Genomic DNA, 20707 nt, shown 5'->3' on the forward strand with positions numbered 1-20707 from the left:
ATACAATGATTTTCAAAACTATTTTGGACTTAACATATACACACTACTACATAATTAACAAGAACCTACTGTACAGCACAGAAAACTCTAGTCAATAATCTGTAATAATCTCTATGGGAAAAGAATCTGAAAAAGAATTGATATATGTATACATATAATTGAATCATTTGCCATACACCCGAAATGAACACAACACTGTAAACCAACTATACTCCAATATATAATATAAATTCAATGTAAAAAAAAAAAAAAATTGCTGAAGGACTCCAAAGAGGTTTTACTTACGCAGGTAACATCTATCCATATTTCCTATATTAAAGACTAAAATTAAGAAATTTAAAAAATACATATTAATTCATTTAAATGATAACTCTACTACATGCTGATAGAATATATTTTTATGAAAATAACTATATTTCACAAAACAAAAATAAATTAGTGAGGAGAGTGGCACTGTCACATATTTATGCAAATCTGTTAAGTGTATGGTTTAATAAATGCAGCTGAATTCTCATCAATGTTTCTGAACTCAATCTGCTGAATAATCAGTTATCATGGAGCTTCTGAGAAAACTCACTGTATGATCATGAGAAAATTAGAATGAAAAAGGCAAATATTGTCTTAATATTATTATAAAAATGGATTTCACCTTATAGATCCTCTGAAAGTACCTTGGGGAAAGCCCAGAAGTTTCAGGACCCCACTTTGACTTTTGCTGCACATATTTGTAGAAGTGGAATTGCTGAGTTGTAAGAGTACACATCTTGAAATATTTTACATGTCAACAAACAGTTCTCCAAAGCTGTTGTAAAAATTCACACTCCCGCAGCAGTGTGTGTGTGTGTGTGTGTGTGTTATTTGCTCATTCATGTCCAATTCTTTGGGACCCCATGGAAGGTAGCCCACCAGGCTCCTCTCTCCATGAAATTCTCCACAGCAGTACCATTCTCTTAAATACGTATCTCGTCAACCCTGTTGACAATCATTTTACTTTTTGTCAGCCTGATGGGTGTGAAATATTATCTCACTGTGCTTTTACTGGGTGTTCTCTTGATATATAGAGCTTGAGCATCTTTGCAAGTCCATTCACCATTTTTGGTTTCTTTTGTGTGAGCTGCCTATTCATATAATTTGCCCATTTTCAGCTGTGTTGTCTTTTAAAGAGATTAAATTTACTGAGTTTGATCTCTTGTTGGATGCATGATTTTAAATTAATTTCTCACAGATCAAGTCTGTATTAATTCCTCAATTAGGCACTACAAGAAAAGTACAATAGGTAAATCATTGACAATGAAGCCATATGGCCTGGAACTTAATTTTCAGTTTACTTTCTCTAAACACTGAACTAAAGTGGGAATAATAATAACACCAAAATTACATGGCTATAATAAGAAATAAATAAAATATGACAAAAACTTACTGTCCTTGGTTTATAGGAAGTGCTCCTTATAATCATCACCATGTTATTATTATCTAGGAGATTTTTTAATGGCAAACTCTAAAAGATGTTTCCAGATACTATTTAAAATACCTCAAGTTCTGGGTAAAAAAACATATTAATATATTAAAAAGTTTAACCTTATAGAAATTCAGAATTTTATAAAACCTTGAATGTTTATAAATCCTTGGAATATTTTTCCCAATGATTTTCAAGCCCTTCATATTCTAACTATGAAAAATTACTGAAAAGTATAATAGCAATATAAGTAGAAGTTATTTACTGAAATATTCATGGGTATAATGAGCAACCACACATAAATACACTAATAATGAAACTAGTGTTTCTGGGAAAACTGTTGGTACATATTAGTTTTAAACATTCTAGAAAGTCAACATCCAACCGAAATAAGTAGAAAACTTTTACATATCTTTCTCTTATCTCCAAAAAAAAAAAAAATCAGGAATAATACAATGGCATCAAATACTTCTATTTTTCTACAAAGATTATAAGAAAGGCTGAGAAAATCTTAACACATCCACTCCCCTCTCCTTTCCACTCATTAAGTGAGCAGTAAAAAGTTTTCTAACACTGAAAAGATAATTAATTCTTCTCAGGTAAGCTGACTCATTTTACTAAAAAGCAATCAATCTTCCTATTTATTAGCTCAGTTATAATCATCTTTGGATGATGGAAGTTTATAACTGATTAACCCTGACTAAAATTAAAGAATCCCAATGGCAATAAATTATAACATCTATTTTCCCCCTGAGGGAATGAGAAAGAAAACAATTTTTGAAATGTCATTACTCAAATGGCTTTTTAAAGCCATGTGATATTTACATGGTAAATTTTAATTATCTTTTTTTCTGATAAAAGGACCTTTTGAAAGACAAATTCTTCCTATTGTTACTGCTCTTTATTTTACTGGGCCCATAAACATCACTAAGAACTGTTTTGTACAATGGACTGTGGTAGGTTCTGTAGAAATAGAGATCATAATAAGATACAGTGCTTACTTTCAAGAACTTCTGATGCTACAACAGAAACAGAGAAGCAGAACAGTAACAATGCTTAACATCCCACCTATTACGTGGTATCAGTGCTGTGCTAGCCATCTGAAAGGCAGTAGTAGGTGGAGAGTGGGAACCCAGATATTGAAGTAACAGAAGTAATAGTTACTGGTCACCACAGGTTCTGGAGTATGACCACAGAAGAGGTAGCTAACCTGGGATAAAGGGAAGGATAATAAGAAATAGGGATGAAGAGGCCAGGTGTTGGGTGGATATTCACTACACCAAGAATGACACAAAGAGTAATGATGAGGAAAGAAAAAGTGAGTCATGAATGTAAAGGAGTAAATGGAAGGTGAGGTGATGGGGATATACAGGCAAATGCTTCAAAGAACCTGCTAACTTCGAAGGAGAAGAGACACGATCTTTAAAAGCAGCAACGGGAGCAAGAAAGACATGCGGTTTCTCTCGACACCAAGGAACACAGGATATGAGAAAACACAGCCCCTAGCTGGAAGGACAGGAAGCGCTGTCCTTAAGAGGCAGGCAGATTTCACTTAGAGCAACGAGAAGAGAACATTCAGAGAAGACCTTCAGGATACTGCCTGGAGTTTTGCTGATGATAAAGCACATTCCAGGTGATAGAGAAGAAAGGATAGGGGGAAAAATATTAAGAAAGGGTAAAGAATTGAGTGAGATTAAGGTAGACAAGAGCCATTTGTAGCTACACGTCCAATATTGATGGATAACTTTGGATATTAGCTGACTTCAGAGGCCACACTCATCTTACCTACATTCTACTCTTAAAATAGCCTTGATGCAAAATGACAAATGTTTTAGTCAAAACATGTAACAAATATCCAGGAAAACTCAAGATTAGAAACAAAGAGTTGTCAGAACAGAATTCATTAAAAATGATCAACAAAATCAAAACTACAGAATGGGTAAGAATTTGCTGAGTTAATGAGGTTAAAAGGCAACGTCAGCACTGCAGATGATGGGAATGGCACTTAAGATGCACAGATGTCAGCTAGAGGGCAGTCCTTGTGGCTGAATCGCACGGTGCAGCAAGAGATAAAATTGTCAAAATATGAAGGGGCCAGTCATGAACAAAACCTATAAACTGGAAAGGCACAGGGTAAGGGAAAGGTTGGTGGTAGTAAAATTAATTTCAAAACAGATGTGGTTGTATCTACAAAATTAAATGTTACAGAGGCTTGATCACATAGCGTTCTATTGTTTCTCTCATGTAAACAAAGGCAGGAAATTGGGATGCTTGGAAAGATCCATGGTGACCAGGCATCCAGCTCCATCCAATAGTTACTGGTGAGACCAAGATGCTACTAGAGCACCAGTGTATCCAATTCCAGGCAGCAAGAAGTAAAAGCAGAGACCAACATAATCCCCCTCAGTAAGCTCCCTCCAAAGATCCATCCTAGAAGTCACACACAATGTTTCTTTACATCTCACTGGCCACAATAAGTCACATGGCCACATCTAACTGCATGGAAGATGCTGCTAAGTCACTTCAGTCATGTCCAACTCTGTGCGATCCCATAGACGGCAGCCCACCAGGCTCCCCCGTCCCTGGGATTCTCCAGGCAAGAACACTGGAGTGGGTTGCCATTTCCTTCTCCAATGCATGAAAGTGAAAAGTGAAAGGGAAGTCGCTCAGTCGTGTCCGACCCTCAGCGACCCCATGGACTCCAGCCTTCCTGGCTCCTCCATCCATGGGATTTTCCAGGCAAGAGTACTGGAGTGGGGTGCCATTGCCTTCTAGGAACATATAATTCATTAGCTGGAAACTGAGATAGGCAGAAGTTCAGTAACTTTCTACTGTCACATGCTAGGCACTGATTTCATCTGACTCCACAACCTACACTCTTAGCCACTGTGCCACTGCCTACGAGTGAGTCTCTTCAGTCAGGCAAGAGGCATCAAGACCTGAATCAAGGCAGGGAAAGTGAAAACAGGTGGAAGAAATGGCTTTAAAAAATAATAAAGAGCTACTTTGGAAAACAATCTAGCAATTCCTCTAAAGTTCAAACATAGACTTTACTCAGCAATTCCACTCCTAGGTACACAGAAAAAAGTAATGAAAACTGCAACACACAAAATTTTGTACATGAATGCTCATACCAGTACTATTCATCACATTTCCAAAGTGAAAAGAAACAAATGTCAACCAACTGATAAGTAGATAAACAAAGTGTGATATAGACATGCAATGGACTATTATTCAGCCATAAAAAATAAATGAAGTATTGCTATGCTACAGCATGGAGGAACCTTAAAAAATAATGCTAAGTGAAGGGAGTCAGTCACAAAAGATCACATATTGTGTGATTCTGTTGATACAAAATATCCAGAATAGTCAAATTCATAAAGGAAGAAAGTAGACCAGTGGTTGCAAAGGGCTGGGGTGGGAGCAGTGGAGGATGAGGGAAGCAAGAAGTACCTCTAAGAGGTTCAGAATTTCTTTTGGAGTGACTAAATCTGGTCCCATCACTTCAAAGGAAATAGATGGGGAAACAGTGGAAACCATGTCAGACTTTATTTTGAGGGGCTCCAAAATCACTGCAGATGGTGACTGCAGCCATGAAATTAACAGACACTTACTTCTTGGAAGGAAAGTTATGACCAACCTAGATAGCATATTCAAAAGCAGAGACATTACTTTGCCAACAAAGGTCCATCTAGTCAAGGCTATGGTTTTTCCAGTGGTCATATATGGATGTGAGAGTTGGACTGTGAAGAAAACTGAGCACCGAAGAATTGATGCTTTTGAACTGTGGTGTTGCAGAAGACTCCTGAGAGTCCCTTGGACTGCAAGGAGATCCAACCAGTCCATCCTAAAGGAGATCAGTCCAGGGTGTTTATTGGAAGGACTGATGCTAAAGCTGAAACTCCAATACTTTGGCCACCTCATGCGAATAGCTGACTCATTGGAGAAGACTCTGATGCTGGGAGGGATTGGGGGAAGGAGGAGAAGGGGATGACAGAGGATGAGATGGCTCAATGGCATCACCAACTCGATGGACATGAGTGTGAGTGAACTCCGAGAGTTGGTGATGGACAGGGAAGCCTGGCATGCTGCAATTCATGGGGTCGCAAAGAGTCAGACACGACTGAGCAACTGAACTGAACTGAAATGTTCTAAAACTGATTACAGTGATGGTTCCACAACTCTACAGATATGTTAAGAACCACTCACCTATATGCTTTAAATGAGTAAATGTACAGTCTGGTACAGTGTGTGAATATCTCAATAAAGCTGTTACAGGGAGAAAAAAAAAAAGACAACCAAGAGATGATATAATTTGACTCCTCTGATTAGTTCAGCTCTATTCTAAAGTCTGAGAAGGAGAGATTGTTGGGGTAATGAGCTTTATTTGCCCCAACAATGTTAGAGCTCTTTACCTCTAACATGAACATGGCTCTGTCCTTCCTTTAGAAAAGGAAAGCAGCAGAATGTCCACACAATGGTTCCATCTCACTGGGAGGATTCTAACGTCCCCACGCCCGAGCCTCATGTCCTGTCGTGGAAATAGGACAAGCCTGTCCTACCCTTTACACTTGTTGAAACATTTCTCTCATCTTCTCCCTCCACACTACTAGAGAGCACAGCAGACTTTATCTGACATAAAGACTTTATCTGACTTAAAGACTTTCTCACATCATGAAGGAAGACCAGTGAACTCAGACTGATTGATAAATGCATTAAAGGCAATGAGGATTTCCTTCAAAGATGAATTGCATCCGGTACCTCTCTGTAACCTCATCAGTGTCTCCCACGGTGCCTTGCACATTTTACATGTAAATAAACATTTGCTAAACGAATATGTGTATTTACATAGAGAAGTACTTTCAACTAGACTGCCAAGACCAATAATGGTTGAGATCTTTAAAAGAAAACTGACAAATTTTTCCAAAATAATATTCCTGGAGGTCAAGAGGCAAATTTCAGATTGAATAGACAAAGTTTAGTCTTTTGTGCTTCTCAAAACTTGTACTATTTCAAAGATAAAAAAAAAAAAAAAAAAAGGTCTCCACCCTCACTCAAATATTTCAACAAACACAATACAGTTTTCATGATTTTATGTTAAATGCTTAGTTAAGGGCAAACAAAATTCTCACCTGGTAACCATGCAAATTACTTAGCGTGTTCTAAGGGAAAAAAGTGTACACCATCATGCTTTTCCCATATTATTATTTATGCAGCAAGTTTGAAATTTTATGAAATAAGTTCAAAAGTGAAAATGTGTGCCCATATAAAATAACACTTCTTTTTTAAAAGCCAATAACAGAAACGCTAACACAAATGAAAATTAGGGAATTATCTTTTTTTTTAAAAAAAGAATATCTTACATTCACTTTTCACTGACTCGAGGGACATGAGTTTGAGCAAACTCCAGAAGATAGTGGACAGGGAAACCTGGTGTACTGGCAGTCCACGGGGTCACAAAGAGTCAAACATAACTGAGCAACTTAACAACAAGGAATTCCTTATATTCACTTTTCAAAAAGATACTGAAGTATTCTATTAAATGGGACTGTCTGCTACACTTAAATTATTAGATTCATTAAACTTTACTTGCAGTTGTCACGCCAAGCCTATGTCTCCAAGCTAAAATATAAGTCTGCCTCTACCGTTATCATAAACACAAGTTCCTGACATTCTTAATTCAGAGGTCAGTTAAAAGAATGGGTCCAGCCTCTCCTCAAATGAGGTGCACCTTCTCCTCTGAGGGGTGGAGTCATACAGATGGAAGGCAAAAGGACCTTTCAGGCATGAAAGATCCTTAAGGAATCACTAACCTAGCTTCTGTCTTCACAGTAAGACCTACCCGCTGGGAGGACATCTGAATGACAGGAGATTTCTGCCATCCCTGAAAGAAGCCTTCTAGATAATATCCTCCTCCCAAAATGACAGAAAGTGACAGCTACTAGTACCAGAAGCCTGGCTTCAGCTGGGAGCTTAACAGTATCCCACAACTATGGAATCTGAACCTGAATCTTAAAAATACCTTTAGGTAATTCATATTGCCTTAATAGTAGAAAAGCACTATTCTAACCTGAAAAAAAAAAAGTCATATCTGAAATGGAATTGCAAATAATAATTTTGAATATTAAGCCTCTTTGCTTTTAAAATATATAATCTTTGAAATGATAAGCAGCAAAATCTAACATATCACATGAAATAAAAGCTGTCATGATGCTGCTTTTTAGAAGACAGTCAATATATTAAACTGATTCATCCCTAGCCTATAAAATTTAGGACAGAATATACATACACATACACACACACACAACATATAATATTGCGTCATATTAAATACAGTCCAAAAGGAGCTAATCAGGAGAAATACAGAGTTGTAATCAATTACTAAACCATTTGTCTTCCCAGGTAGCTGAGTGGTAAAGAATCTGCTTGCCAATGCAGGAGACACAATAGACGCAGGTTCTATCCCTGGGTCAGAAGATCCCCTGGAGAAGGAAATGGCAACCCATTCCAATATTCTTGCCTGGAAAATTCCATGGACAGAGGAACCTGGTGGGCTCCAGTTCACGGGGGTCTCAAAGAGTTGAACACTACGGATCATGCATATGCGCTAAACCAATTATGTAACCATTTGAAAATTTTAAACCGGCAGCCATCATTTTATGTAAATGTATTTGAGAAAACACTGATAAAGGAAGGTCTAATTTATTTCACCAACATGAAGTTTCAAATTTAAAACATCTAGTGAAGCATTAGTGAAGCATGCAATATAGGATTAACAATGATTGGTAAAGGTGACAGGATAGCCTTACAGTGGGCCTAAAAGGCACCCAGACTACAAGAATAGAAGTACAAAAGTGCTATCAGGAATAGAAGGAGAATTCATGGTCAGGGGAAAGTCAAGGAGGAATAAAAGCAAAAGTGAATTCTAAAGCATTCCTAGGACTACATACAGCATGTGAAACAATTACTATTTTCCTAGTAAGTTGCTATTCCTAAAAAATTCAGATTGATTTTAAAGGCCACAATTTCCCTTCAATGGAGCAATTTTGAAATGAAAGTGATGAGTAAAAATAGAAAATGCAAATTAAACAAGGGGAGTTGAGAGACCAGGGCTTTGTGAACCAGGCTGAGACTATTCCACTGACTTCACGCGGTGAAGCGCATTAACAGGGAGCTGACATGACTGCAAAATGTCCGTGTACACTATTAAGCTGAATGGGTCTTATTGCAGGTCAGTTGCAGAAACAAAAGGTACACACGGAGATAGCTGTGCTTTGAATTGTGAAAAGTGTTAGTCGCTCAGTCATGTTTGACTCTGCAACTCCATGAACTGTTACAAACCAGGCTCCTCTGTCCACAGAATTCTCAAGGCAAGAATACTGGAATGGGTAGCCATTCCATTTACCAGGGGATCTTCCTGACCCAGGGATCGAACCCAAGTCTCCCGCATTGTAGGCATATTCTTTACTGCATGAACCACCAGGGAAGCTGACTGTTTTCAATTAACCTATGATAAAAGGCTGACTATGGGCTTCCCTGATGGCTCCGAGGTAAAGAATCCACCTGTAATGCAGGAGATGCAGGTTCGATCCCTAGGGTCAAGAATATCTCCTGGAGTAGGAAATGGCAACCTGCTCCAATATTTTTGCCTGGGAAATCCCATGGAGCCTGGTGGGTTATAGTCCATTGATTTACAAAGAGCCTGACATGACTTTAGCAACTAAAAAACAACAACAACAATTTTGAAGCAATATTATGACATGAAAATACTCAAGAAAAATATCTTGAAAGATAAATCAACTTTCAGATATTTTTTATCCCATGCCATACTGTTTTAATTTCATGTTATTTTTATAACAAAGTTTTGAGCACTTTTAGGATGACAGCAAAGTTGAAAAGAAGGTACAGAGATCACCCATTTACTCCGTGTCCCCCGCACATTCATAGCCACTCCCATATCAACACGCCCTCCACACCACATTTGTTACAATCAGTGAACCTACATGCATGACACATTATAAGCACCTAAAGTCCACAGTTTACATTAGTGTTCACTTTTGCTGTTGTACATTTTCTGAGCTTTCATAAGTGTACAATAACATATATCTATCTTTAAAGTGTCAAACAGAATATTTTCACCACTCTAAAAATCCTGGGCTCCACCTATTCACCCCTTCCCTCAACTCGACCCATAGCAACCATGGGTCTTTTTCTGTCTCCACAGTTTTCCCTTTTCCAGAATGTGATATAATTGGAGTTGTACCGTACAGACAGACTTAACAGATTATCTTCTTTCATTTAGCAATATGCAGTTAAGTACCTCCATGGCTTTCACGGCTTCATAGATCATCCCATTTTAGCAGTGAGTAATATTCTTTCCTCAACCATAACCAGTAGATATTAGCAGATAGTAATATTAGTAGATATTAAAGAAATGAATCATTTCTGTTACAGCATTTTTTTATTTCTAGCATTTCTTCTGGTTTCTTTCTTAGGATTTCTGTCTCTCTGCTAGTATTGTCCATCTGTTTTTATATATTGTCTACTTTATCCATAAGAGCCCTTAGCATATCTATCACAGCTGTTTTAAATTCCCAGTCTGGTAATTCCAATATCTCTGTTATATCTGGTTCTGACACTTCTTTCTCTTCAAACTGTGTTTGTCCCCTTTTGGTACGCCTTATGATTTTTTCTTTTTTCTTTTGCTGTGTGTTTTTTTTCTTCTTCTTCTTGATAGCTGGATATGCTGTCCTGGGTAAAAGGAACCGCTGTAAATAGACCTTTAATAATGAAGTGCTGAGTCATGGACAAGAGTGAGTCGTAGGGCAAAAGCAGTCTCGTGATTAGGCTTCTGCCTTTTAATGAGCCAGTGCTTCTGGACTGTGAACATCACAGTACTTGTTTGTTTTTGGTCTCTTTAGGTGAGAGAATGGCTAGAGTGGACTGGAGTTGGATATTTCCCTCTTCACGCATGGAAGGCAGAGAGGAAGTTAGCATTTCCCATCTACTAGAGCTGACTGGAGTGGGTATTTCCCTTCCTCCAGGTCCATTAGGCTCCAGTAACGCATATCCTAACAGCAGGTTAGGATATGATAAACTAATTTCTTCTGAGGGAAGCATTGTTAGGAAGTGCAAAGTGCTCTGGTGTTTTTCAGAATGGCTCCTCTTCCCCTCCCCCTGCCAGAAGCATGAGGGAATTTTTCTCCAACATTTACTGTTGAGAACCTGGTCAAGCTCCCAGAGGTAAAACTCAAAAAGTATGGACAGCCTCCCATGACTAGGTTCTCCTGAAGTTTTTAATCCTCAGATTAAAAAGAGCCTAATATTGTAAGTCAACTATATACCAATAAAAAATTAATTTTAAAAAGCCATTCAACAAGACCAAAGATTATAGTCATATTTTATGCAATTTTCATCATTGCCTTTTTTCTCCTCTTTTTTTTTTTTTTTTAAAGAAATAATAGGCAAAGAAACTCCTCTGTGTGACTCCATGGACTGTACCTGTCAGCCTCCTCTGTCCGTGGAATTGTCCAGGCAAGAATACTCAAGTGGGTAGCCATTCCCGTCGCCAGGCCATCTTTCCAACCCAGGGATCAATTTGGGTCTCCTGCATTGTAGGCAGATTCTTTCCCATCTGAGCCACCAGGGAAGTCCATATTTAAGGTACATAATCTCAGTGGTAAAGAATCTGCCTGCAGTACAGGAGATGCAGGTTCAATCCCTGGGTCGGGAAGATCCCCTGGAGAAGGAAATGGCAACCCACTCCAGTGATCTTGCCTGGAGAATCCCATGGAAAGAGGAGCCTGATGGACTACAGTCCATGGTGTCGCAAAGAGTCAGACACAACTGAGCTGCTAACACTTTCACACTTTCAATCCTAAAACAAAGGTTCAATTACTAAGTGACTAAATTTATGTCATTAGTTTAAGAAGTCATTCATTGATTTATTCATTTAACAATTATGTATTAAGCCAGATATTATTTAGGCAGTGAGGAATAAGCACCAAACAATACAAAAACAGTACCTGCCTTCACAAAGCTTAGTCGTCAGCTGTAAAATAATTTAACAAAGGAACTAAAACACAGTATGTCAGGTGCTTTTTTTTTTTTAATAACTAAGTTTTGCAACTACACCAGAAATGACTTGCACTTTAAGTTTTCATTTCAGATCCATTTGCTAAAAGTCCTTGAGGTATTTAGACAACTTTAAGAAACGATAACATGGTTGACAAAATGAAATAGTTGTGCTATTTTATGACTTCTAAAGATGGAAGGCAGGAAGAGAAGGGGATGACAGAGAATGAGATGGTTGGATGGCAGCACCGACTCAATGGACATCAGTTTGAGCAAGCTCTGGGAGTTGGTGATGGACAGGAAAGCCCGGCGTGCTCAGTCCATGAGATCACAAAGAGTCGGACATGACTGAGCGACTGAACTGAACTGATGACTTCTGATATTGATACAGTATAAATTCCTAGCCACTTCCAAATTCTTGCTACTCTCAGGCTACTGCAGTTTAGATGGAAAACCTAAGATTAAAAAAAAAAAAAAAAAAGGCAAAAGAAGCAAAATGAAAAATACTAGACATGCAATAAAAAAAACTAATACACTTAAATTTTATTCAGTTAATTATCCTGGGCAGAAAAGGAAAAACCGACTATGAATTAAATGGTATCTGTGAGTGTATTCTTAGGGAAATACTGAAAAATGAAAACATTCACATGAAAATAAATGGCTTTATACCCACCACTGACTTTTTTTCAGAAACTGAAATTTATAAATGTCACAAAATTCTGGTAATACTCAATGAATATGGTACTAGTTTTTTTAAAAAAATACTGGTAAATATTCAATGAATATGAGTATTCATTGAAACTGGTAATACTCAATGAATATGATACTAGTTTTTTTAAAAATGTTTGGGGCAGCTGACTATCAATATCACAGTATCTTAAGACATACTTCCTTAGATTAATTCAGTGACTATTTTCAAAGCAAAGCTTTCTCTCAAAGCTAAAAAAAGAAAATATTTCTAGGTAACGAAAGAGTCCATTACAATGGAAAACACTGATAATACTAAACTCTAAAAATAATGTACGTAATAACTGTATAAAGTTTTAAAACATCCCAGTAACAATGGTTTTAAAGCTCAGAAACTCAAATATTATTTTAAGATTATTATTATAATCTATTCTACCCTAGGATAAAATAACCTCTCTAAACAGTATGTACTACCTTCATCCATCCTTTCTTTTCCCAAAGGAATGGCAAAAACAGAAATGCGGTATTTTTATTGCAGTCATAGGAACATTAGTTCAATATATATAGAATTCAAATTCTAAATACAGCAAATAACAAAATACAGGTATTTTTTCATCCTACTGAGTAAATTCAAGATATTTGCTAATTATCTATTCTCCAAATGTATGAATTACCATAATAAAATGTGAAGCAAAACTGTTCAAAATCAGTTAAACTCAGTCTTGATGTGCTAAAATGATTAACAATACCATCTTAAAGATAATCCCACATCTGAAACACGTGATATCTCCAAGATTTCAGGACACAAATCCTTCTATCCATCAAAGTAAATGGAAGGTTAGAGAGGTTAATAGAGACAGAGTGTCTGTAATAGACGTCTGCATTTCATCTCCACTCAATATACTCCAATGATCATTGAGCTATTTGTAATGTTCTTATGAATCAATGCTCCCTTTACATTCCAGATAGAAGCTAGAAGCCACTGTGTGAAGCAATAAAGCTCACCTTTGCAAATCCTCATCAAGCTGATCGGATGATTAAATCTATGTGAGGCTTCATAAACAACTGAAGTGCAGGCACAACTTTAATTAAAAACTCAAATGGCACTGCTAAACACCTAAATAAAACATGAACAAGTACAACAGCCACCTGCAAAGAGCAACGGCAATTTCCAGCCTCTGTTTACCAAAGAGATTTTTCTCTATTCAGATGCACAATCATCCCGGCTGTATGATCCCTGGGCTAGCAGTAGCAGTCAATAATTTAAAATCATGGAAGTAAATGTTGAATATATACTTACACTTTACTATGAATTGCACAGTAGCCATCAAAAATTGCTACAGACCGAAAAAAACAAAGTGCTCTCATACGCTAGGATGGCACCCAATTCTCTTTAATTCATTTTATTTATTCACTTAGTTTATTTGGCTGGGCCAGGTCTTAGATGCAGCACATGGTGAAAGGTTGTTGTTGAATCACGCGAAGACACCGGGATTCTTGGCCCCAGAGGAGAAGAATTCAATCTGGGGCCAGAGACGAGGCTTGATCGCTCAGAGCTTTTGTGTAATAAAGTTTTATTAAAGTATAAAGGAGATAGAGAAAGCTTCTGACATAGGCATCAGAAGGGGGCAAAAAGAGTATCCCCTTGCTAGTGTTAGCAATAAGGTTATATACTCTCCAGTGAATCCAAAGAATGTCTGGAGGTTGTAAAGACCTCCCATAATTTACATTTTAAGATAACAGAATTAGCCAGAAGGTTTAATCCCGAGACTGTCCTTAGGCAGGATACATTATTGTTATATAATCCTAAGGAATGTGGAGAAAGAAAAAAAAGTTTGTCCTTTCTTCCTCCTTGAGAATTCCAGACCCCTCTCTCCTTTGGGGACCCCTAGACTCCTTATCTTTCACTTTTCACTTTCATGCATTGGAGAAGGAAATGGCAACCCACTCCAGTGTTCTTGCCTGGAGAATTCCAGGGATGGGGGAGCCTGGTGGGCTGCCGTCTATGGGGTCGCACAGAGTCGGACACGACTGAAGCGACTTAGCAGCAGCAGCAGCAGCAGCAGACTCCTTATCAACCTGCCTAGGAACTGACTCTCTCAATGGGATCTAGTTCCCTGACCAGGGATCAAACTTGGGTCGCCAGCACAAAGTCCTAGCCACTAAACTTCCGGGGAAGTCCCTGGCACCCAATTCTATCCTAACTTTTCATAAAGACTCACCATAGGGGAAAAAAAAACTCAAAACCTCATATGGCAGATTGCTGCCATAAAACAGGGTCAATTTATTCTTCACTCTGATTGAGTGGCTGATGAAGGATAATCCTGGGGTGACATGACTTTTTGGTTCATCCCTGTCAGAAGGAAAATTTCTGGAAGATTAAGACCACAGAGCTGGTTGGAAAAGTCACTGTCCAAGTCAGAAGGCAGAGTCAGAAAGATTTGTGCTGGAGAGCAATATGCAGGGCCTGGAGCAGAAAGTTCCTTGTGTTTTCTTTTAGTAGTCTACCTTGAAATCAAATTTCCTGGTGCTAGGTTGACTTTGTTCTTTAAAGTGACAGAGTCTGACAGTACACTGTTATATTTTCCATTTATACTTTGTCTCCTCTCAGGGTCATATAATCCTGACTGTTCTAGTCAGCCCTATGTAGAGAAAGCATAAAGGATTTAAGTCAGAAAGCACTCGGGTTGAACATTTAGCTCCATCTCTTATGAGCTGTGTGATCTTGGAAAAGTTGGTTTTCCTCTGTGTAGGTCCATTTCTTCACTAACTAAATGAAGATAATAAAATTTCTCACATGACTGTTTTGAGAAGTAAATGAGATGGCATATGTGACAGTTCAGATACCCAAAAAATAAAATACATTAGTTCCCAACTCTTCTCCTTATTTCAAATATATCCTTCATTCCAGATTGCTCTTCCTACTGTTCTCTCCTTCTCAGAGGTGGATAATCTATGCCCTATCCTTGCTACCTCCCAACAATAACACAACAGAAAATATAATCAACTGAAAGAACATTTAACCAGGAAACAACCCGGAAGTTCACTGACAGGAGAATGAATGAAGTGTTATATAATCTATACAGTGGACTATCATACAGCCATGAAAATGAATGGACTACAGCTACATGCAATAACAGATGAATCTTGCAATTTTAATGTTGAATACCCAAAATATCCCATAATATACATTCAGCAATGATACCACTTTATAGCATTCAAGAAATAAGAAATATCTGGGTTTAAGCATATATACCAGAGAAGGCAATGGCACCCCACTCCAGTACTCTTGCCTGGAGAATCCCATGGACGGAGGAGCCTGGTGGGCTGCAGTCCATGGGGTCGAGAAGAGTCGGACATGACTGAGCAACTTCACTTTCACTTTTCACTTTCCTGCATTGGAGAAGGAAATGGCAACCCACTCCAGTGTTCTTGCCTGGAGAGTCCCAGGGACGGTGGAGCCTGGTGGGCTGCCGTCTATGGGGTCACACAGAGTCAGACACGACTGAGGTGACTTAGCAGCAGCAGCAGCAGCAGCAGCAAGCATATATACATTTGTACTAAGCATAGAAACATCTCAGATACCCCAATTCATAGTCAGTGTTTTCACAGAAATTTATTCCATTTTGAATACACACTTAGATCGGAATGTATACTACAACACTCCTGGACACACTGAACACAAGCAACATTCTTCTGTTCTAATACCATAGATTTTCTTTAAAATAAAGCCAGCAACATAGACCACCTTTCATTTACCTACCTTGAATGCAAATCACAATGATGGCTCTAAATGGAAATTTTTTGCTTTTTGTTAGAAAAGCTTTCCACATACTGTGGCAACCACAGCTGTTGAGGTCAGCAGCATCATGGCAACTATGAAAGGTCAGCAATTTAGCTCTTTCATATTGAGGTCTCGGCTGTAGATCCCATCTGTGCTGACTTCAGGCTGAAGGGAATAAATTTCTTCCAGCTTAAAAACTGAAACATATGCTGCAATAATTAAAGGTTTCTGGAGCCAGTTTAGCAGTGCCAGGGATGCTGAAGCCGAGGACCTGTGAACACACCAGAGGACTTCCCACAGGGCACCCACCTGCTAAACAAAGGATACTTCCGAAGGCGTGGCACGAAGGTCCCCATGTCCAAAAGGCAGAAAGAAACCAGTCCCACTCCCTCCATGTATTTTCTATACCTTGTAACAGACTCCCTCCTACTGAAACACAGGGTGGTGGTTTTGCAAGTCCAGCGTTTTCTCTTTGCATCTCCTTTACTTACCTAGGCCTGCACTAATACTAGCCACATGTGGCTATTCATATTTAATTAAAATCCAATAATATTTTAAAATTAACTTCCTCAGTCACACTAGCTACATTTCAAGTGCTCAAGTACAACATATGACTACTGGCTGGTTACCATACTGAACATTAAAGAAAGTACTTATGAACAGTCCTGATCCAGACACTAATGCATATTTAAAACAAAACCAGGGCTTCCCTGGTAGCTCAGCAGTCAAAAATCCGCCTGCCAAAGCAGGAGACACAGGTTCAATCCCTGGTCCAGGAAGATCCCACATGCCGCAGGGCAACTAAGCCTGAGCACCACAACCGCTGAGCCTGTGTTCTAGAGCCAGGGAGTCACAACTACCGAAGCCCCTCTGCAACAGGAAAAGCCACCTCAATGAGAAGCCCGCGCACCGCAACCAGAGAGTAGCCCCTGCTCACTGCAACTAGAGAAAAGCCTGGGCAGCAACGAAGACCCAGCACAGCCAAAAATCAATCAATAAGTAATAAGTTAGTCAAAACAAACCTTCACCAGACTGCTGAATATAAAAATCTTAGAGTCAGCCAGAAAATGTCAAGGATTAGTCACCCAGCACAATTAGCTGAGGTTTTTCCCAGGCTTGGGTGTTTGAGGCTTCTCTTGGTGCTGTCTGTATATGTCCATTTCATTGTTCAGTGCTGCCCAGTGATTAAAAAGAATGGAGCCCTGGAGCTGCATGGTTGAGTCTGACTCTCTAAACTGTGACTCTCTGAGTTACTCACCCTGTCTCATTTTTCTATATGTAAAAATGAAGTCAATAGTAACAACTTCATAGATCTGTTTAAAAATTAAATGATACAATACTTATAAACCTATTAGTACCACGCTTTGTACATGTTAAGAGCTCTATAATTGTTAGCTATTAACCATTATTATCATTGCCAAAAGGTAGAGAAAGGAAATAATATGATGGATTTTATCCATTAAAATCTATTTAGAGCTCTGGTGAAGATTCTCTATGAGAGAAAATCAAAATACATGATCTATTTCATTTTCTGCACTGCATATTTACAAATTAATCATTTCCTGTCTCACTTTTTAAAGGCCTGTTCACTGTTCTCATAAGTCTTGTGTACACACTGTGTGCACAGTGCTATGTGTCAAGAATTGCTCAAAGCACATCACATGTGGCCTCTAATGAAATCCTCATAACAGTCCCACAAGGTAAGTAACTCGATGTACCTCTCCCCTTTCAGATGAGAAACCAGAGACACTGAGACGTTCAGTAACCCATGCAAGAGCATACAGCTTGGAAGTGGCAGTGACTGGATTGGAATGCAGGCAATCTGGATCCAGAGCTTCTGCTCGCAGTCATTATGCAATATTTCCCTATACGCTGAAAGTTCCCTTCCCAAACAAAGCATTTCCAAGCTAGCTGTTAGGTAATATTATTAGAAACAGACAGCTTATTTAATGGGCTTGGCAATGACAGGGAAGGGGGAAGTCTCTTGGGATTTGGATGTGACCCCAGCAGTAATCACTATCTGGACTTCTAATCCCCCTGGCAAATGTGGAAGGAAACAAGCTCTGCTCAGGAGGGTTGGCACTGATCCCTGGGAGGTGTGGGAGCAAGCTGTGAGGGTGGATCGGATTTCACAACGAGTGGTGGGGTGGGAGGAAACAGGGGCATTCACCCTGCAGGAGACAAGGGTGCTTACATCCCTCAGTACGTGTCACAGTCCCACACAGCTTTCAACTAGCACATTTCGGTCTAGAACCAAATTCCTTTTTACATATGGGCAGAAGCAATCCTTGCATTGTTTTAGTAATTTAACATGCTGAATTTTCCAGGATTGCTATTACTACGTAAACTAAAGAAAATTAATACTTTTTTGTCCAAAGCTTTAGCAAGAGTTGCTCAACATTTCAGATGATAATGTTATGCTATTTGAATCACCAACTCAGTACATTTCTGAGTCTTCATTAGAGCTGCATATTTACAGTAATTCTTCCATGAATTCTAATCATGCCTAAACATTCATATAAGGCAACATATACTATTTTATGATAACTTCCCATTTATTTCTTCCTTATTGTATTATGTGGGCATTATATTTGTATTCTGAAATAATGTGTATAAGTAGCTATCTTAGCTAAGATTTTTTTCCTTCAGGATAGTAAGTCTGTGTGTCTGTTTCCAAATACGTGTTTACAAAAAGGGGACATAGTTCTGTGAAGCAAGCTGGTGGTGCACAGAATGGAGCCATGTGATACACACCGTGCTGCTTCCTATCAATATTTTACTATCCTCAGAGCTCCATATCCCCAACACCAGCTTTCTGACTGCCCAGGATAAACAAAGGGAAAAATGAAACTTGCAAGTTCTTCATAGAGTCCTGGTCCCTCCCTATCCTAATCCCTACCCTGAAGCAAGTCTGCAGAAGAGAAACTACTGTCCCCCCTCTTTCATTTTTTTTTTAATTTTTAAATTTTTTAAAAATTTTACTTTTTATTATCACTGCCTTCCAGGCTGAGCCATCTTGGTTTGAATTTACCATTCTCAGCACATCCCCAAGAAGCTACAGAAAAGGCACATGACCTTAGATTGATCACCATCAGATCACCTCAGATTCTCAGCATCTTTACCCACTAGGTGAATAAGAATGACTTCACAATCCCTTGGGTAGTTCCTCCAGCACGCTCCCAGCCTGCATATAGTTTACTGATATTGCTATTTCCATCACCAAATCAAAGACAAAACACAGGACTTGCATTTCATTTCTCTGACCTACCAGGCATCTCTTTAGTTTCTTACCACATAGCATCTAATGAAAGCAATTCTGTTGCCTATTTTTTTATTTTCTATTTATTCTTTAGACATAAAACCTTAAAGCTCTCTAAAACTTGATCTCTTCTCAATGCCTTCTACTCATTTCCTATAATTTACCAAAAAAATAGGGCAGGCATTAAAAAAAAAAAAAAAGATCCCAGTAAAACAAAACAGATTGAATGACAACTGCTTAACATGTGTTATAAAAGAATACTTGCTGAGTTTTAAGAGAAGGGGGTGGAGAAGTAAAAGATTTTCTAAATTTGCATTCGGAAAGGGAGAAGAGAAGTAGCACAGGCGGCAGTTTTATAAGTTTGCTCTATACCAGACCTTCCGCTCACCTGATAAGGAAGGTTACTGAACTTTTTAGTTTGAAGAAATCAACACAGAGAGGTTAGACAGTTTGCTAAAGATCTTGTATATATAAAAACAAAACAAAACCTCCACTCTGACTGCCACCTCAGTGCTAGGATTATAAACCATGCTTGTCTAATTCAATTACACCTTTCTGCCTCTTGACAATAAGTATTAAACAGGTGCTAACAACATACCAGGAACTGTGCTATTTCTTATTTAATTACCATAATAACCCAATGAGATAGGTACCAAATTTAGCCCCAGTATGCAAATGAGAAAACTGAGGCTAGAGAAAATATGTTAAGCTGCCCAAAACCACACAGGAAATAGCACAGCTCATATTCGAACCCCAGAATCCACGCCCCTCACCATGAGACTATACCCTCTGCCAAGACTAAAATTCACTAGGCAAAACTGAGTGAACAGCTAATTTTCACCAGCCAAGGTAACTAATGGAATTACAACAATTCTATTCCCAACAGTGGAATTACCCAGGTGGCTCAGTGGTAAAGAATCTGCCTGCCAATGGAGGAAACACAGGTTCAGTCCCTGGGTAAGGAAGATCCCCTGGAGAAGGAAATGGCAACCCACTCCAGTATTCTTGCTTGGGAAATCCCAGGGACAGAGGAGCCTGGGGTGCAATGGTCCGTGGGTCACAAAAAGTTGGACAGGACTGAGTCACAGCTACATTCATGAGGTTGAATTAGCAAATCAAAATGGGACTTTTTAAAATGTACAAATGATTACAATTCTTAAAAATCATAACCATTAACCTTAAGGATTAAATATCCTCTTTTGATGTGCTATTGTAAATACCAAACGTGAAGTGATTAAAGAGATAATTCCCTTTAATTGCTCTTTATGCATGGAAAGGGAGCAGGTGAGATTTAATGGTATAACATAGAGGTGTCTCCCTATGTCTACCTCGTTGGAAATCATTTTTCTGCTTGGACCTCCAGGCTCCTCCTTAACCACTGAGCAGTCAAAGAGAAGTGGCTTCAAAACACAAAACAGAGTAGGCAGTCTCTTGAGAGACTGAGGGC

General features: G+C 38.7%; 1 protein-coding gene across 2 annotated transcripts in view; it reads right to left on the reverse strand.

Annotated features, from left to right (window-relative positions):
• Nucleotides 1–20707, reverse strand: part of SMYD3 (SET and MYND domain containing 3) — a 749543-nt gene that overhangs the window by 611165 nt on the left and 117671 nt on the right. The window lies entirely within an intron of this gene.

This window comes from Bos mutus, chromosome 16 (assembly GCF_027580195.1).
Source record: "Bos mutus isolate GX-2022 chromosome 16, NWIPB_WYAK_1.1, whole genome shotgun sequence".
NCBI lineage: Eukaryota > Metazoa > Chordata > Mammalia > Artiodactyla > Bovidae > Bos > Bos mutus.